Here is a 16,777-nt window from a genome sequence, read left to right on the forward strand (position 1 = left end):
GCGCCAATCTTTGTTAAGTCTATACATTTTTTTTTTTTTTGAGTAAAATTTCTGTTGCAAGTCTGCGAGTTATTATTTATAAATCTAGCAGTATAAAGAGAAAACTGCAGCAGCCTAGTACGAAACGTTATACCAAATTCAGTGACTAACTACCTGCCTAAATATATGAGTAAATAAGACAACATACGGCACACAACATTCCTCTGTGTCACTTGTTCAGAATACTGAACAGCACAAGGTCATAATCCCCTTTTGGTCCTCCATAAAATCAAGATTTGTACAGTCAGCCTGTAAGTTAAAGACATTCTATTTTAGTAATACATAATGTCTAAATGAAGCGAAATGTGGAAAGAGGAAGCCAGAGGAAGTATCTATTCACAGAATGTTTGGAAATCAATTGGAATCGTTTCAGGTAAAAGCATGAAAATAAAAATAAGTGGATCATGTCAGGTTTAACATCAAACACAAACTTGAAAATAAACTTACGAATCTACGAAATAGGGGTTAGTGAAAGGGTAAATAGCTGCCTACTAGGAAGCAAGAAAAAAAACAGAAAATCTAATATGCGCAGCAACAGAACAGATAAATACTACAAAACAACTTGTTTTCAAAGTTTCACTCGGAATTAAGATATGGAATGCAGATACGCATTTAACTTCTCAGTCCAGGATTACGACCAGTTAGGGTTGGTTCAGTCACATTGCTTTAACTGGTCCTCCTTAATCGGATGAATTACAACATTTGGATAAGTAACAACACTTTAACCCTCTCTGACCCGATGAGGGGAATGAATGTTTTGATGTCGATATAAAAAAACAGGCTTTATAAGTGGGTAACCCAAGCAGTTGGTGGGATATGACCACGGGGATCTGACTGTTCTACAGAGTAAACACAACCTACAACAACTAAACACTTAGTAATCGCCTTTTGTTGATTTTAATGTTTTCGAGGCACCCCGTATCAAGCACTTGACCAATCGAATAGAAAAACACGTATGCTCTACACGAGAGAATACATGTAAGGTTAGGCCATAATGAGGCCATTATTTGGAGGGTCCAACCAGGAAGTCATCCGACTACCAGGACCCTGTCCAATTAACGGATTGTAGACACTCTTCATGAAACTTCCCATACCTAGATCGATCTAACAGAATCGATCCATCTCCCAGGGGTTTCTCGCTAAATTGCAATCAACGGCTTAGATGTCTGTCACGCCTACTGAAGCTGCTAGGGGGAAATTAATTATCGTTTAGTTAGATCAATCTAGGTATGGGAACCCAGTCTTGAAAATATTTGGTGTTTTGTGTGAGTGAATACTTCTATCAATTTTGATCTGTTGGACATGTACATCGGAAACAGAGACCAAAGTAACCGCGAATTACGTGTGAATTCGCAGTAGAATTATGTAGACAGTTTACCGGGAATCACATCTTTACAGAGCTGCTTGGAGCACGTTTATAAGTGAAAAAGGCAAAATGAAGAAAAAATGTGTTTGTTACTTGTGGCATCGTTATATTTGGCGTTGTGAATGAATGGTACAAAAACGAACCTATTTTCAGAAGTAGATGTATGGTCCCAGATGCAACGACTTCATGCCACTCCAGTTCATCAAAACGGTTCTCATTTCTCAATTCATATATGTTAATCTAATTCTAATACGGTGCGCTGAGACCCAATGTCACAAAAGTTCTAATGTATAGTTTAGACAGCTGCAATCGAATAGCCTTCCTTATGAAAGCGACTTTAGAACATTGGTCTAAGAGCGGTTCACGAACCGGTTGATTAAAACGTTAGCTGACTTCCGATAGCAGGCGAAATTATGAAGAAATGCAGGTATTCGAGACAAGCCAACTGCCCCTGTCATAGTTAGGTGGAATTTGGTGGGAATTACTACAGTATCCCTACATGATTAGTTTGAAAAGTATACGTATACGCTCAACGTCACTGTATTCTGAGGCAATGGAGGTGGCCAAAGAGTGAAACGCATGCATGGAATATTGTTGGTAAAATATCAGGTAAAACTGAAAATAATCGTAAACAATCTTTCTGGCACCGAGTAAGTTACAGAAGGTATTTTCTATTTGAAATACTGGGGTATCCACTCCTGGTTGCTTTATTTAGGTAGGAAGTTAAAGATTTTGCTTGCCTGGCAGCAGACTAATATGAATTTGGGTTTATGCGCTAATAAGCTTTAAGACAAGAACTTTAAAAAGATTTTCTGTATAACGCCCTTACTTGGTTTTATTTCAGCAGGGAACACTTTTAGTCCAAAAATTGATTTTAGTTTTTTATGTGAAACAGAGTCCGGGACTTTAACATGGTACCTAAAAAACAGCAAACTTGTCTGGGTCATTTTTAATTTTAATTTTTTATTTTTATTATCTATTTATTTCATGTTCCTCAAAAATGATGTCATTAGAATTCATGGGAATATTCACATGATACTGCCTCTTAAGTACATCAATATGGGCAAGCATGCTTCACTCTCTAATAAACGAAACACGAGGTAAAGAATCGGCGCATCCATCAGTATATTCCGCTCACTCAGGAACGCTAATAAGCCATCACCAATATTACCCAATTAACTAAAAATATAACGAAAACAGTACATCTCACCTGCCCTTTAAGAGCATATCTTCCTGCCTAAGGTTACACCTACGAAAGCCTACTCCAAGCTAAGTAATTACTGTAATGAGTTGGGTCGTAACCCCCTAACGCTTTTAGGAACCGACAATACTGCGTGGCACTGGTTCTTATTTTCACAGGCAGTAATAGAACTTGGAGCGATTTGGCACAGGTGGTGTGTTTTGTCTATTAAATCTTTTCTGTTAATTGAAAATAGAAGCTAATGCCAGTAGAGATTGTGGAGATTGTGCATTATGACGTGTGTTGTGATTGAGGCAATGGGGATGTACGGGGAGGGGGGGGCTGTCTTAAATGGTGTTCCTCTTTCTTTTCATCTCGAGTCTTACAGTGCTGAACGCGATGGCATGCTCTCCCCTTCTGTATCTGCTCAAACTGTCTTTACTTGATATTCCGAGCTACGTCTAGACAATGTACAATGGAGTTAATCACAATAATTCCAAGTTGATAAATCCTGTGTAAGGTTCTAAGAAATAGCTTTATGTTTCAGATGCACCAAGAAGCCCGTAGGGAAACATGAGTACATTAGATGCTCTGTTTAAGTCACTGGGTACATACGCATCTATAATCGTTTGGTAAAGGTGTTATATATTAAATCAGAAATTTTTTTTATGAATAAGTTTGGGGAAGGTACATTTGAAATGCATGACTTTTGCTACATAGAACATGTAGAAACAGCACTCTAAATTGGAATAACCCAGCAAACGGAACGTTATTATAACGTTACCAAAACGTTCATATAACCAAAAAACGTTATGGTAACGTTATGGTAACGTTATAAAACATTTGTGTTTACTACAAAAGACATATCTAAAAGATGCACTTGGTATTCTAGTTAACTAAACACTCTTGGGTTTTTTTTAACCAATAATATTTTTTGGGGTGAACAAAAACCAGCAGTTATTGTTACAAGTGCAACTTTTACTTATATCAAAACCATGAACTGAGTCATGCATTAACTATTATGATATTTTCTCAAGTGCTGCATTGCGAATGATTGCGATATTTCTGGAAAAGCACCTACCATTACCCACCTACTGTAATACACACAAACGAAACAAAGAAAATGGAAAAATGGGAGTTTAGAAAGTGAATTAGGTTCCAGAGTTTGGTCGCAGCAGGGGCCATGCTTCCTTTGAAAGTGGTCGGGTGGTGGTGGTGCGTGAGAATGATTCTGGCGGAGTTCCTGGGGTTCTAAATGCGTGTTTGCATGTTTGACTTCACCTCCAAACACCGTGGACTGTTTGTTTTACTAGTTAAGGACATCTTTTTAGGAGGCTAAATTTTTTTCAGGTTTGAAAGTGTCGTTGTTTGCTGGTTTTCCTGCGTGTTAACCGGAGAAAACACGTTTTGCCATCGGTCTGCTAAATGTAGTTATTGTCTATTGGATATCCGGGAAATGTTCGGACTAAGTAAACGATACATCTCTACCATTTTGGCGGGAAATTTCCACCTGATTTTCACACCTTTTTCCTGTCAGAATTATTTTAGCAAAAAGATATTATGACTATCAGACATGAGGAAAACAAAAGTCATTTTCTTGACACTCGTCTGCAAAATACCTGAATACATTTGTTCAATATTGTATTGTTTACAGTGCGTACTTTTCATTCAAAAATGGGAAAAAAACGTCTCATATACAATCTGTATGATCTATCAGAATGATATAAATATATATCGCTGAGAAGGTAATGATAAGATAGAAATATGTACTGTACCTTTCTACAATAGTCGTCCACAAGTAAGCCGTAACAATGTAAACCAGGTGAGAGTCCTAAGGAAAAGCGATGAGTGAAATGTAACTGCGATCAAATCAATAATGATCGACGTAATTCATTCAATCTCCAACAGGTGTCGCATTTCTCTTTTTTTTTTCAAGACGTGCCAACTTTGTGCAGCTCCTTTGTGTTATTGTAAATCATTGTTGCTAACAGATCTATTTGGATGGAGGAACTGTTGGGCTCTGACCTTTTGAGTTCAGCGATGGATAGAATCGGTTTGCCTCAAAGGCTTTTTTCAGGAAGTTGTCCTAAGGGAAGCATCTGTAACAAGTGTTCGGGAATTTTCAACAAGATGCTTTTTGTTGCCTTTGGCGCTGGTCTAGCGTTTATTTCTGACTAACAAAGCTTAATGACATGATTTCAACGCTAATGAGCTAGAAACAGAAATATTTCGGATCATTAATGTACGGTAGATTTGCTCTGACACATGTAACAGGCAACAACTGTTCAACAACTTTAACCCTGTCAGCTTAACTGGCACTTAAATACCGCAGATTACTAGAAAGGAGTTGCAAGCGTTTAAGAAAATTCAAAGTTAACCATATTTATTTACTACTAATAAGCTAAAGTGGGAACGAAATTAATTGCAGGTGATGCTACCGTTTTCCTATTGATGTTGTATTGATTGATAAGTAGGAGAGGAGGAAATGAGAATATGGGATCACGTTAAGAATCAATCATGCGGTGACATCGACGGTTTGATAAAATAACGTGTTAAACATGTTGTTCTGTTGGATTTTTTTTTTTTTTCGTAAAAATATCATTATTTTTTTATTCAAATGTTTTACTCCGTGACCTTATTTCTTAACTGTTGCCCCCAACAGTTTGTTAAGGAACACTTATTTTCCTTCCCCTACCGTACCGTACGAATTCGTTTTTTTTTTCTATGTCTGATAGCTGTAATTAGTGTGTCTCCGATAGACTGATAAGAACGTTTGAAACCACCTCAAATATAGACACTTACTTTGATTGCTATTTCTAAAAATACACCAAAGGCTTTAAAACCAAAACATGGCAAAGGAATATGAAATTAAGCCAATGGGTCCTGCGATTTTATTACAGCAGTGTTTAAATAATGAGAAAAATGTCAAACATAAAAACCATCTTGCGTCAGTGCCCCAGCGATAAGAAAAAGGCCCAGAGATTCTTGGCAGCGCGTTTTAAACTCGGAATATTAGCGTTTATGCCGTTTAACCTTCGCTGCAAGTGTTTCGTAATTGCTAGCAAGTTAACTGCTGATGCAACTGTGAATCAATTCATTTTTTTGGTGGTCTCCTTATTGAATAAATACCTCTTTGGCAATCTATTCAACCGGCAAAGATCAACTGCCTTGTTATTACTGACATACGCCCCCATGGAGCAAACTATTTTTACGAATGTAACAAGTCATCGCGCCCGGATAGTTAAAGGCAAAATATCTCGCCGCTATGCCGAATACCTAATTATTTCTATACACCAACACGGCAATGCCTTAACCAACGATAGTCCTGAGTGTGCTTCCTCACTGTAGAAAGTCGTACTATGAGTTAAATCTTTAAATCGTGAAACGGTACATGTATTTAAAAACAATAAGACTTGTCTCGGTCTAAAATGCCAATGGTGAAGCAAGTAGGGCCTTTTTTATATCGAGTGGGATACTTTAGCGATATCTGTATCGGCGCACTTTGAGAGATCCTAACATGCAGTTACTCTCTAGGGGTTGGCGGGGGGGGGGGGGAGGAGAGTACCCACTTTCACGAGTTGGCACTTTACTGCTTGTGTGGTAGTTTATTGATCGACCGTTTTGTGTGCGAGCCATACGTCAATGTACTCAGGGTGTACCGGTACAGTTAAAAGTATACCGCTAAGTGTGAATATGACCTAACCAACTTGCTTGCAGTTGACTATTTCTCAATGGGATAATTTCTGTTTCGCTTTCTATAGTAATGCCAGTGTAAATTTTGTGTGTTCCTTCATTGACAGCACGCGAGTCAAGTGTCAATTTCACTTATATTAAGGACCAGCTTATAACGAACTCATCAAGAGCCTATGTGTACGCACTGTGTCGCTGCCGTTTTGTATCAATTGTGCTAGCTCCGATATTAAAGACTACCATAGTGTTTTTCCTTAATAGAAAACTAACATAAATCATGTCAATAAAAAGCTTCTTTTGGGGACTGAAATGTATCAACATACATTTTAGTTATGGCGTTACCTGTGTCACAATTACTTAGTTCAACTAATTCAGTCTAATTGGCATTTAAATGAAAAACTTTTTAATTTGGACATTTTAATTTGGAAATACTTTTTCATTTGAAATCTTATCACTGATAAATTTAACGGTTTTCCGACATGTTACATAATCAGGTATACATTATTTACTGTCTTGTATTTTAAGATTATTTATAGATTTTAAAATTTTAAAAATGCTGTGAATATCTTATGGCTTGAACATAAAGAAATCCACAATAAAGCCAAGGGCTGAGATGCTTCAAACGTTGCATTCTCACAATTCTCCCTAACTGTCTCTTAAGATTAAGTTTCAGAAGATTATCCGAGAAATCTAACTTCCTTGATATTTGCCAACATTTATTCACTTTAATTGGCATACATGTACCACTATCTTATCTGTCACTAAGGACACAGGAGTATCACATTTTCAGCAGATATATTTGGCGGCTTTTAAGATACATTAAGTGTTCTTGGTACTAAGATCCCTCCTTGGTGTCTGGTCAAAACAAGTGATGTATCGTTTAAATTTGCCTTTACTGTTTCCCTTCACTGTTGAAGTCAATACAATCAAGTGCACTACGTAAAGAAATAAACATAAAAAAGAAATAAACATGCCCAGTAAGTGGCAAAGGTAAATTTACTGAATGTGGTCCTCGTGACTTTTTTTGGAACAGAACCATCTTGGGGTACCTTTGAACAAACATATTAGGTTGTATCCAGTTTTTTGTTGGGCGTCGAATGTCGCTTATTTAACTGTACACAGGGACAAACCAACCGCCGGCTTGCTACAAACATTTCTTTGATACGTCTGGTGTTTGACAGGTGGTGTTGGTATTCTGACATTTTCTTCTTGAGGGTGGTCATACCCTGGTCGCACACCGTTTCTTAGACTGGGTTTCCATACCTAGGTCGATCTAACAGGATCGATCAATTTCCGAGGGGTTTCTCGCTAAATTGCTTTCAGAATAAGCGGCTTAGATGTCAGGCACGCCTCCTAAAGCTGCTAAATAATAATCAATTACCTCCTAGCAACTTCAGTAGGCGTGACAGACATCTAAGCCACTTATGTTGATTTCAATTTAGCGAGAATCCCCTTGGAGATAGATCGATCCACAGTTAGTACGATAGGGTCTGGGAATGGTCCCTGGCTACTGCGGCGCTTGTTAACCAATTCAAATTTAAAATACGTGTTTATATTGGATTATTTCGAATATGCAACAGGGAGGGGGTGATAAACAGAAAACGGTCGAAAATGTCCATTTCAGTAGCCATCCCCTACAATCCTAACAAAAATCTAAATTGCGTGAGATTTATTAGTTACATGTGCAACCCATGAGAAGATTTTCATGAGAATGGTTATTGGATAGATCTATTTATAGCTCGAGCGGCTTGGAATCCTTAGAAAAAAATATCAATTATCATTACGGCTGCTTAACCCCTGCTCCTAAGGTCAACAACGAAAGGTGGTCAGATTTTGTTGAAATTGTCTGGCCGGCAGCTGAGAAAATGATCTCAGATGAGAACAAACTCGATAAACGTCAAATATCAACAAAACAATTTGGTACCGATGGACGCAGAATTACCGGTGCGTGGTTTTTAATCAAAACCACCGCGTCTCCCCAAGTCCAGCGCAGGATGATACACGTTGACATGTGTATTCTCTGCGCCTCCGGCAACGTGGAATATCATACATGTGTGAATCTCTCAATATTAGATTTTGAAGATTTTTATGTTGGTGTCAAAATACTCAAAACTTATTTTAAATCCATTTATATTCTAGGTCTTCAGATTTCTGAGTTAGATATCTTCACAGGTGATGACAACTTGTATGCATACATTTCTGAGGGTCATTTCACAAGAGAGTAAACAGAGTCAAGTCTGTTCGTGTAATACATGCATAATTATGCCTTGTCCCCTTATTTGTTTTACATGTATACTATAGCTTCCTCTAACAAGAAAACAAATCAATTTCCTGAAATAGACATAAAAATCATGTAAGACACCATAAATCAAAAATAAGCACAGGTACCAATGGCAAAAAATACAGCAGTATTTGAAACTAATCGGAACATCGCACCACTAAAAGAAAAAGTACCGGAAGGCAGCAACAGAAGGATCCTGTCATGGTAAATAGGACTTAATACTCTTAAACGTTGAATCTTATCTGATCCGTGACATTAGTATCTTAATTTCATTTCACCTTAAACGCTTATCAGTTCACATCATTTCAGGTCGCTGACAAATATAATTAACGTAACTCACAGAAACATTGCCTCTAATATCGCGTTCTCAAATAGATTGCAGGCGGACTAACCTCCCCATCTTGGAAACGAAGCCATCTTACAGTAATAAACGTTTAATTTTACTGGTGCATGATAACACTATGCTAGTAGACAAACTGTTCTGCAGTTGGGGATTTCCGGAAGAGGTCGAATATCTTATTATAAAGATTGAAGAGGCACTAAACCTTACATAAGTAACTCGAAACAGCGTACGGGCGTGTGGGTTTGTATTGGAACTCGGCACAAAAGCGACACAAAAGGATGAACTGACAAGCGTATCACAGAAAATGACTTTTAAAGCGCACCCAGACTGATAATCTGAGTGTAAAGAGACGGATCACTATTTAATAATGTTAAATATTCACTTCCTATTCCGGTCGTGTCAGATTCAATTTCAGAGGTTATTTATAACACTTTTAGTACATTGCATTAGGCTTTTGACCTTAACTGCCCCTTGCCCTTTCCAGTGAATGTGATATATTGGCAGTTTATGCAAATAAACTCTATACTTTTACGAAACACAATTTGTGCAATTTACCTCATAGATATATTCATCGAGTCTCGAGTACAGAAAACGGTTAATTTCTACTTGCACAAGAACTGTCATTTTGTATTCGTTGCACTCATTAGATTTGATTATTATAACCATCTATACATATAATATTATTTCCACTCTTGTTAACACCTATTTGGCAAACACTTCTTCCTAATAGTTCTCAAATACAGACGTGGGCAAAAGATCTCACAGTCTGAGTTTGAGACATTCGGCATGAGCTTTTTTTCATACATCTCTTAAGGAGGTGGTAGGCATAAAAAACAACAGCAAGTGCATTGGGTCGCTTAACGTACATCTAGGAGCATTGCGAAAAAGTAGGCATTTTATCAGACGGATATCTACACGTATTTGACACATCATTTGGATAAAACTGTTTGTTTCTCCCTCAAAAGCGTAGAATGAGTGACACCGTTCAATAGCCTATTATCAAGATTTGATGGAGATAACTGCAGTGATTCCTTTTAAACGTACAGTATAAGCTTCCCTAGGCTAAAAAAAAAAAGAATGTAAAGAAACGCGCAGTATGTACGTTTTGGGTGAAGTTCAAACTATTTTGGTCGGTTTGGAGGCGTTGCTTGAATCCTTGAACAAAAAGTTCTAATACCTAGGACTTAGAAGTACCTACAATTAGTTCGCTCAATAAAGGTATCCCGTACGCTTTGGAAAATGTCCTAATGTAGGGCCACTGAGCTATGAGGTGAATACGAGGCATTCCCCATTGCAAGGCTGATTGCAATCTAAATTTGGCACAAAATTATTTAATCAGGACATTACAAAACGCCCAAGTGCAGAGACGTATCGAGAAATGGCTCCTGAGTAGGCGAGTTTCCCCTTTTTCCTGGGGGAAAATTCGATTTTGTTCGAAAATGCCCGATAGAATGTTTTTAACATTGAGCAATATTTGAAAAGGACAAATGTGAAATGCTGTAATCGCCATAATGGTTATGCGAAGGCATGCATTTGAAAACGTGCTTCGATTTTTGATGAAGCTGACAGAGTAATATCAGAATGTTTTCAATTTGTGATATTTAGGCTACTTGTATATAAGTAGGCATTGGCGACAGCGTACTTAGAATAACATCTATTTTGCAAGTCAATTTTACAGACAAATCGAAAATTAATAAAACAGTATAACAGACTTCCCCATCAGCGCCAATGCTATCAGTACATAAGTTAATACGACGGGATATTACTTTTCTGTTCAGAAATAAAGTGAAAGATCGGTTCCATATTTACGTAAACATGCCAAGCGGAAAATTCGTCGGGGACGGTCCGACGTGATAGATGTTATTGAATTTCGATTTCAATCGCCATAGCAACGCAAAGTGTCGCTTGCTAGGAAATTGGGAACACGCTTTCTCTGGAGAGGAATGTTTGTGGAGTCACGACCTCAATAACTAAAAGACGGGAGTAATATATACATTAACAAAAACTTCACTTGTGTAAAAATAAGCTTGTAGCTGCAAGGTGTTAAACCTGCTGTGGCGAGGGAATTTCCACGCGGAGTCGATGGCGCGTGAGGGTGTTACGTGATCGCGATAAAACGTAGCATTTACTTTGGCGTAGCTCTTTTGTTTTTCGCGCAGTCTTGAATGCTTCACACGTTGAAAGCATTACTAGGGTATACACACAGGTGAGTACCAAATATGATGAAGGATTATTTCACAACTGAAACATGGAGTTCCCCTGTTTTTAGAGTCAACTAACAATGAAGATAAACATGGAAATTTGAACTCCAAACGTCTGGAGGGCACTGGAATCAAAGGAGGAATTGACGCAAAATCAAACACAATAAAAAAACAACTTTGATCTTTATTTCGTGATTTTCAGCACTTTCGTCGTACATGCTGGGACGTAATGAAGGTTTGAAAGTGGCGTGTTTTTCTGAGATTTGACTACGTTGAAAAATAAACAGCAACTCCCGGAAGGAAAACGTCTTCAGGCAATACACGCATCTGGATTACCCCAGATATGACCAAAAAAATCCCTCTTAAAATGCACATCTCAGTAGCAATTTGATATTTACATGAAAACGCCAGCGTTTTTGTGGTTTATAATAGCAAAAGAGGCACGCGTGTCAGGGAGAGAAAATAGAAAGCGGATAGTATGCCCTGTGTCGTCGTTAATCAGGTAAAATGGGATTTGACGAATAAACGACATTCACTACTGGGAGATAGCTGGGCGTCAGAGTTTGGCAGGTCCATCTTGAACTTTTGACCACTCAATGTAATAAGTGTACCCTAAAAGCCTCCGTTACTTGAGCAGCCCTATTTTTTCAAGAGTAAAGAGAATTAAGTCAAAACTGTGAAAGTTGAAACTTTAAAAACAAAAACGCACTCAATTAAGCCTCTCATTCTGAGGAAAATATACTCTTTCCAACGTAGAAGCTGGTTTTTATCCGATTTAGGTTTTACTATCACGCACTACTTCCACTGATATATCTCACCCCCGCCGCTCTTAGAGTTCACTTTAAATATCAGTGTGATATTATTTCAAGTAATTTTTTCTTCAATAAAGATAAAACAAACCTCATTTTAGTCTCATAGAAAACACAACCATACGAACAGTATTTTACATACACGTTTTACAAACCTCGACTAAAATATCAATCATATTTCCAATCGTACACAAGCTACAGGCGCAAAAGGCAACACCCCAGGGCACTGCCGCCCCTTCCTTAAGCTCACTTGGATTTATCAAATGCAACATATAAAAGTTTTGCCGTTGGTAATCGTTTTCATAAAACAAAACAAAAAATTTTTAATTTTTATTCTAATTAGATATCATGAGAAGAGACGGGATTGCAGGCAGTTGCATAAAAAACTTCGATGTGCTAACAACTACTTTTGAAAAACGCGTTTTTTCCCGCTTGGCATCACACCTGATCTGACAACGCCACGGTAATCTGTGTAAGCCTCATGCTATCGAATTCACTTACGCCATAAAATAACGCATTATTAAAACGACCAGGCTCATGAAAAAATTAAAAGCGAGTGGCATATCTCATATAACGAGTACGCACGACCAAATTATTTTCACTTACCTGGTAAAAGCAATATCTCCTGTAAGTACTGGCCTGGAAGAAAACCTGACTTCACTGGTAAACGGCAGACACACCACACAAATTATCGGAGCTTTCTGGTCCTTGTCATACACCACTTTGCTGCCAGAAGTCAAACGCGCAGTTGATTCATTATCATTAACTTAAAAAGTAATAGCATAGCTATTGGATATCGCTGAAGTGAAACTGCAGCGCGTGCTTCACCGCCCAAATAAACCCAGCACTAGTTTCCAATAAGACTTCTTTCCTTTAATGTTCTTCGCAATAGGTTATTGAATGAACGGTCAGAGGTCATTCCACGGCGATGTGTCTGAGTGTTGCCCTATACCAAAACAGAGTCGTTTTCGTGTTGTTTCTTTACCTTTGTCATGTCAAATAGCAAAGTCAGAATCATTCATAATTTTGTGCTACTGTGCCACACACTCTTTGGGTCTAAACTGCTTATAGTTGATCACGTGGTTTCATTTCCGTCTCTGAGACAAAACTATGTTCTCTAACGTGAAATTAAATGAATTCGAATTATGGATATTTTTTTCCATATTTCGTTAAATAAAATGACATTGCACTCCGTGTCATTTCAAATTGAACGATTCACACCGAAATATGTTTTCATACACTTTTGACTCCGTCTACTTCAAGCTCAACATGAATTCTGCTACTCCAATGGGACAGTGGGGATTCGTTAAAAGCTTTTTTGTGAAACAGCCATTTTCTTTCCGAAGAATAAAATCGAAGAACATCTTTCCTTCGGCGACAATAAAGTAGCCGTTAATCTAATCACGATCAAGACGAGATATTAAGAGAATTTCCCACAAGTTCCATGGCCTGCGCTCTCGTTTTAGGTTAGATTAATCGACATTTCATGCAGCAAGTCGTGCAGATTATCACATTCAGTAATGCCCACTTTTATCCTGGGCAGGACAAAATAGATTCAGATACAAAAAAATCCATATTTTCTACCACTTTGATGAGGAAAAGATAAACCCCAAATACGAATGGATTATCCCTTCCTACTGGTGATAAAACGTATATGTAATATTACATTCCTAATCACAGATACAGAATATCCTAACGGGAAATATTCGGAGTTTTCAATCACAATAATACCTGAGAAATTGAGATTTTCTGGAAGAGAAATCCATACTGATCAAAGATACCCTGCTGTTTCAATACAAAAGTCTTTCAGCCCGCCATTTTCAAGCCTCCTGCCCCCAATCCTCTATCACCTTCATCAAAAAAACGAGGCACGTTTTCAAATGCTTTAATTAGTTATTTGAACCTTGCATTTGGTCGGTAGATTGCCTACAAGGTAAGCCCAAGCCAGGGAACATTATATAGAAATAGGAGCTTAGCATACCCCAATGAGTTAAGATACGATTTCAACAACTTAGTAGAGTCTGTCAAACACAGAGACGTACAGTGCATGTCGAACTCAGAGAGAACATTTCATCTCACTAGAGGGGAGAACAGTCAGCTCGAATCAGATCAGACATCTTCTATCTTGCAGAAAGACAAGTCTTAAGCATATCTAAAGTTCAATCCAGTAATTCCGATAACTATCATATATCAAGATATAATCAAATCTATCAAACATCCTTATATGGATTATAGTGGATTAAAAAAAAGCTCAAATATCATTGCTTAAGTGTGCTTTATTGGTTTCGCGACTCAAATCGACTGGTTAATATTCTCAATGGGGGACAACCAGAGTTAATAACTTGGTTTTAAATCATCGTTGATTTCACATTTTATCACAAGCAAGTGTATTCCATACTCACTTGTACGTTGGTAATCAGAATCGTCCTCCTGTCTGCAGGATGCCTTTTGGTTCCCTGCTTCAGCGCCGTTTTTCTTATCCATCAGCCTGAGATACCTTCATCTAAAATATCTACATAGATATGTCGTCCTCCTGTGATATAAGAACTATTATTCCTAATCATCACAATATGTTTGGCGTCAGTCACCCTGAAGGTCGCTAAACACAACATTCAGCGTGTATATCTCATCCGTTACACCAGGGTTTAGCTACCGTCACTTTTAACGTGTGAGAAATTAACGCAAGGGTGGCAAAAAGGAAGTGCAAGCTTCAGCTTCGTGAAGGCTTGAACTGTTAAGTTAAACCTGGTGTGAACTGAACTAATTCAGTCCCCCACCCATTACCACGTGCTGCGACACCAAACCCCGCTTCACTGGGGCTACCATGTTATAGCCCAAAACACTCGATACATTGTATGGGTAGACGACGATAGTAGGAAGTCTATAGCTAAATATATAACATGTAATCAATTTCTAATTACACTTAAATGCACACACACACACACACACGCACACACACACACACACACACTGTTATTATTATTTTAGTACTTGACTTGGGATATGGTCGATTATTTAGCTTTTGGAAATACAGGACCTACGTATAATTTTAAGACTTAATTTAGGACATTTTATTCACCATTGCGCAGTGCAACATGTAGATAGATCTCTTATAGGAGAATTCCTCTTGAACATATTTTGATTTTTTAAGAAAACTGGAGCAAGAATAAGAGCCAACATAAAAAACTCTTTGATAGGCAAAGAACCTAAAAAATTTAAAAAAAAAAACATGAGTCACCTTTTTTTGCAGTTTTTTTCCTGAAAACAAGTATTTGCCTTTTGCTAGTCTGATTGTGTAAGTCACCTTCGGCATTCGATAAAGATATTCAAACGTCACTTAGATTAGGCTTGACACACAACAAATACCTCACGTTGAAGAACACGTCTTAATAAATACACGTCCGTAGTCCCGCCTAGAAGAAACAAAATGCACTTCCCTGAAAGGTCTGAATATCTTTATCGAATACCTAAGGTGACTGACTCAGGAATTAAAGCGGTGGCACTTTCGTGAGATTCACAATTAAGGGTTGCTTGGATGTTGGCATAATTTAATGAATTTAATGTAAATCAACCTTCCTTTAAGGCAGTTTGTTGGTGAATGAAACATTGTAAGAAAAAAAATGACAAAATACAGCACTTTTGTGCCCCTCAGTGCCCGTTCCGTACATACAAAACAGTGTTTTGTCAATATTTTGATAAACCCGAGACACGCACTCACCTTATATGGGTGATCTGAAATCTCATCCGACAATTTTTTCGACAGTTTGGCACGGCCTCAAATTAAGCGTACATTTGTAGTCGGTCCTCGAGGGTATTTTGAAACCTCTTTCCGATTTGTGATCCGCACAAGGGTCAGAATCTACACACAGTAAAAACCAGCCTTGTTACAGGATAGGCCAATCTAATTGAAGATGTTCTAGAACAAGGAGTGAGACAAGTTACTGAGATTATCTAACCGAGAAAATTTGGTCCAACCTTTAGAACCAGACAGAAGCCATCGCCTGCTGAATAGTTTTAAATGTAAAAAAAAGGTGTCTGCAAAGAAATAAAAATCGAAGTGAAGTAGTTCTCATAGTGCGTTTGCATAAAGTTCTTTGTGGACTACTATCATCTGAGACCGAAGGGAAGACACAGGCAAAAAATGCGTTAAATAGCAAGAAAAATAAAGTAAAACAGGTGAATATGCTTGGTATAAAGGAACTGCTTTAACTCGTGACACGAACGCCGAAACAACATGCACCTATTTCACACGACTCCGAACGTCGTGGATTGCTCTATTGGCATGTGTTTTTATCAAACGGTCGTGTCTAGTTCGTTTGTGTATGTTTCATAACAGTCAAATTATTGAATAAATACACTAATGATACTTCAAAACACTAAGAAAAATTGTCCAATAAATTTTAATTATTATGGAAGAGGTTATTCATGGTTTCTGCAGTAGGTAGGATGATAAAATAGAATTATTTTTTACTTAGATTCTAAATAAAGTAGTGTTTTAAATGCTATTCAGTCTCTAAGCAAAGAACTACTCTATTTTAACAAATTTAAACTAGTCACAAAATCTTAAAATGGCAAGCCATGTTATTGATAGTATAGTCTGAATAGGGGGAATGAAAAAGCACTTAAGCACAATTTGCATGATATGAAAACGTATGTCGTTCATATGCAGGATCAATAAATTAGGTCAAAACAGCTGAATAAAATTAAATAGAGTTAGATATATCCATTCAATCAAATTAAGATTTCAGAAAAGAGAAATAATTTTTTCGATAACACATTCATGGATACATAGCGGGTATAGCATTATTAGGGGTGGGCAAATGAAAGCTTTTTTGGGAAATTTAATTTCAGACAAGTGGATTCTATGG

General features: G+C 37.7%; 1 protein-coding gene across 1 annotated transcript in view; it reads right to left on the bottom strand.

The window, feature by feature from the left end:
* Positions 1–12,734, bottom strand: part of LOC106180982 (QRFP-like peptide receptor) — a 78,985-nt gene extending 66,251 nt beyond the window's left edge. The window contains exon 1 of the mRNA XM_087007229.1: positions 12,516–12,734. The gene's annotated coding sequence lies outside the window, so the exon portion shown is untranslated. The remainder of the gene's footprint in view (positions 1–12,515) is intronic.
* Positions 12,735–16,777: the final 4,043 nt, after the last annotated feature.

The sequence above is a fragment of the Lingula anatina genome, chromosome 2 (genome assembly GCF_051362555.1).
Source record: "Lingula anatina isolate TDL-2025a chromosome 2, LinAna3.0, whole genome shotgun sequence".
Lineage (NCBI taxonomy): Eukaryota > Metazoa > Brachiopoda > Lingulata > Lingulida > Lingulidae > Lingula > Lingula anatina.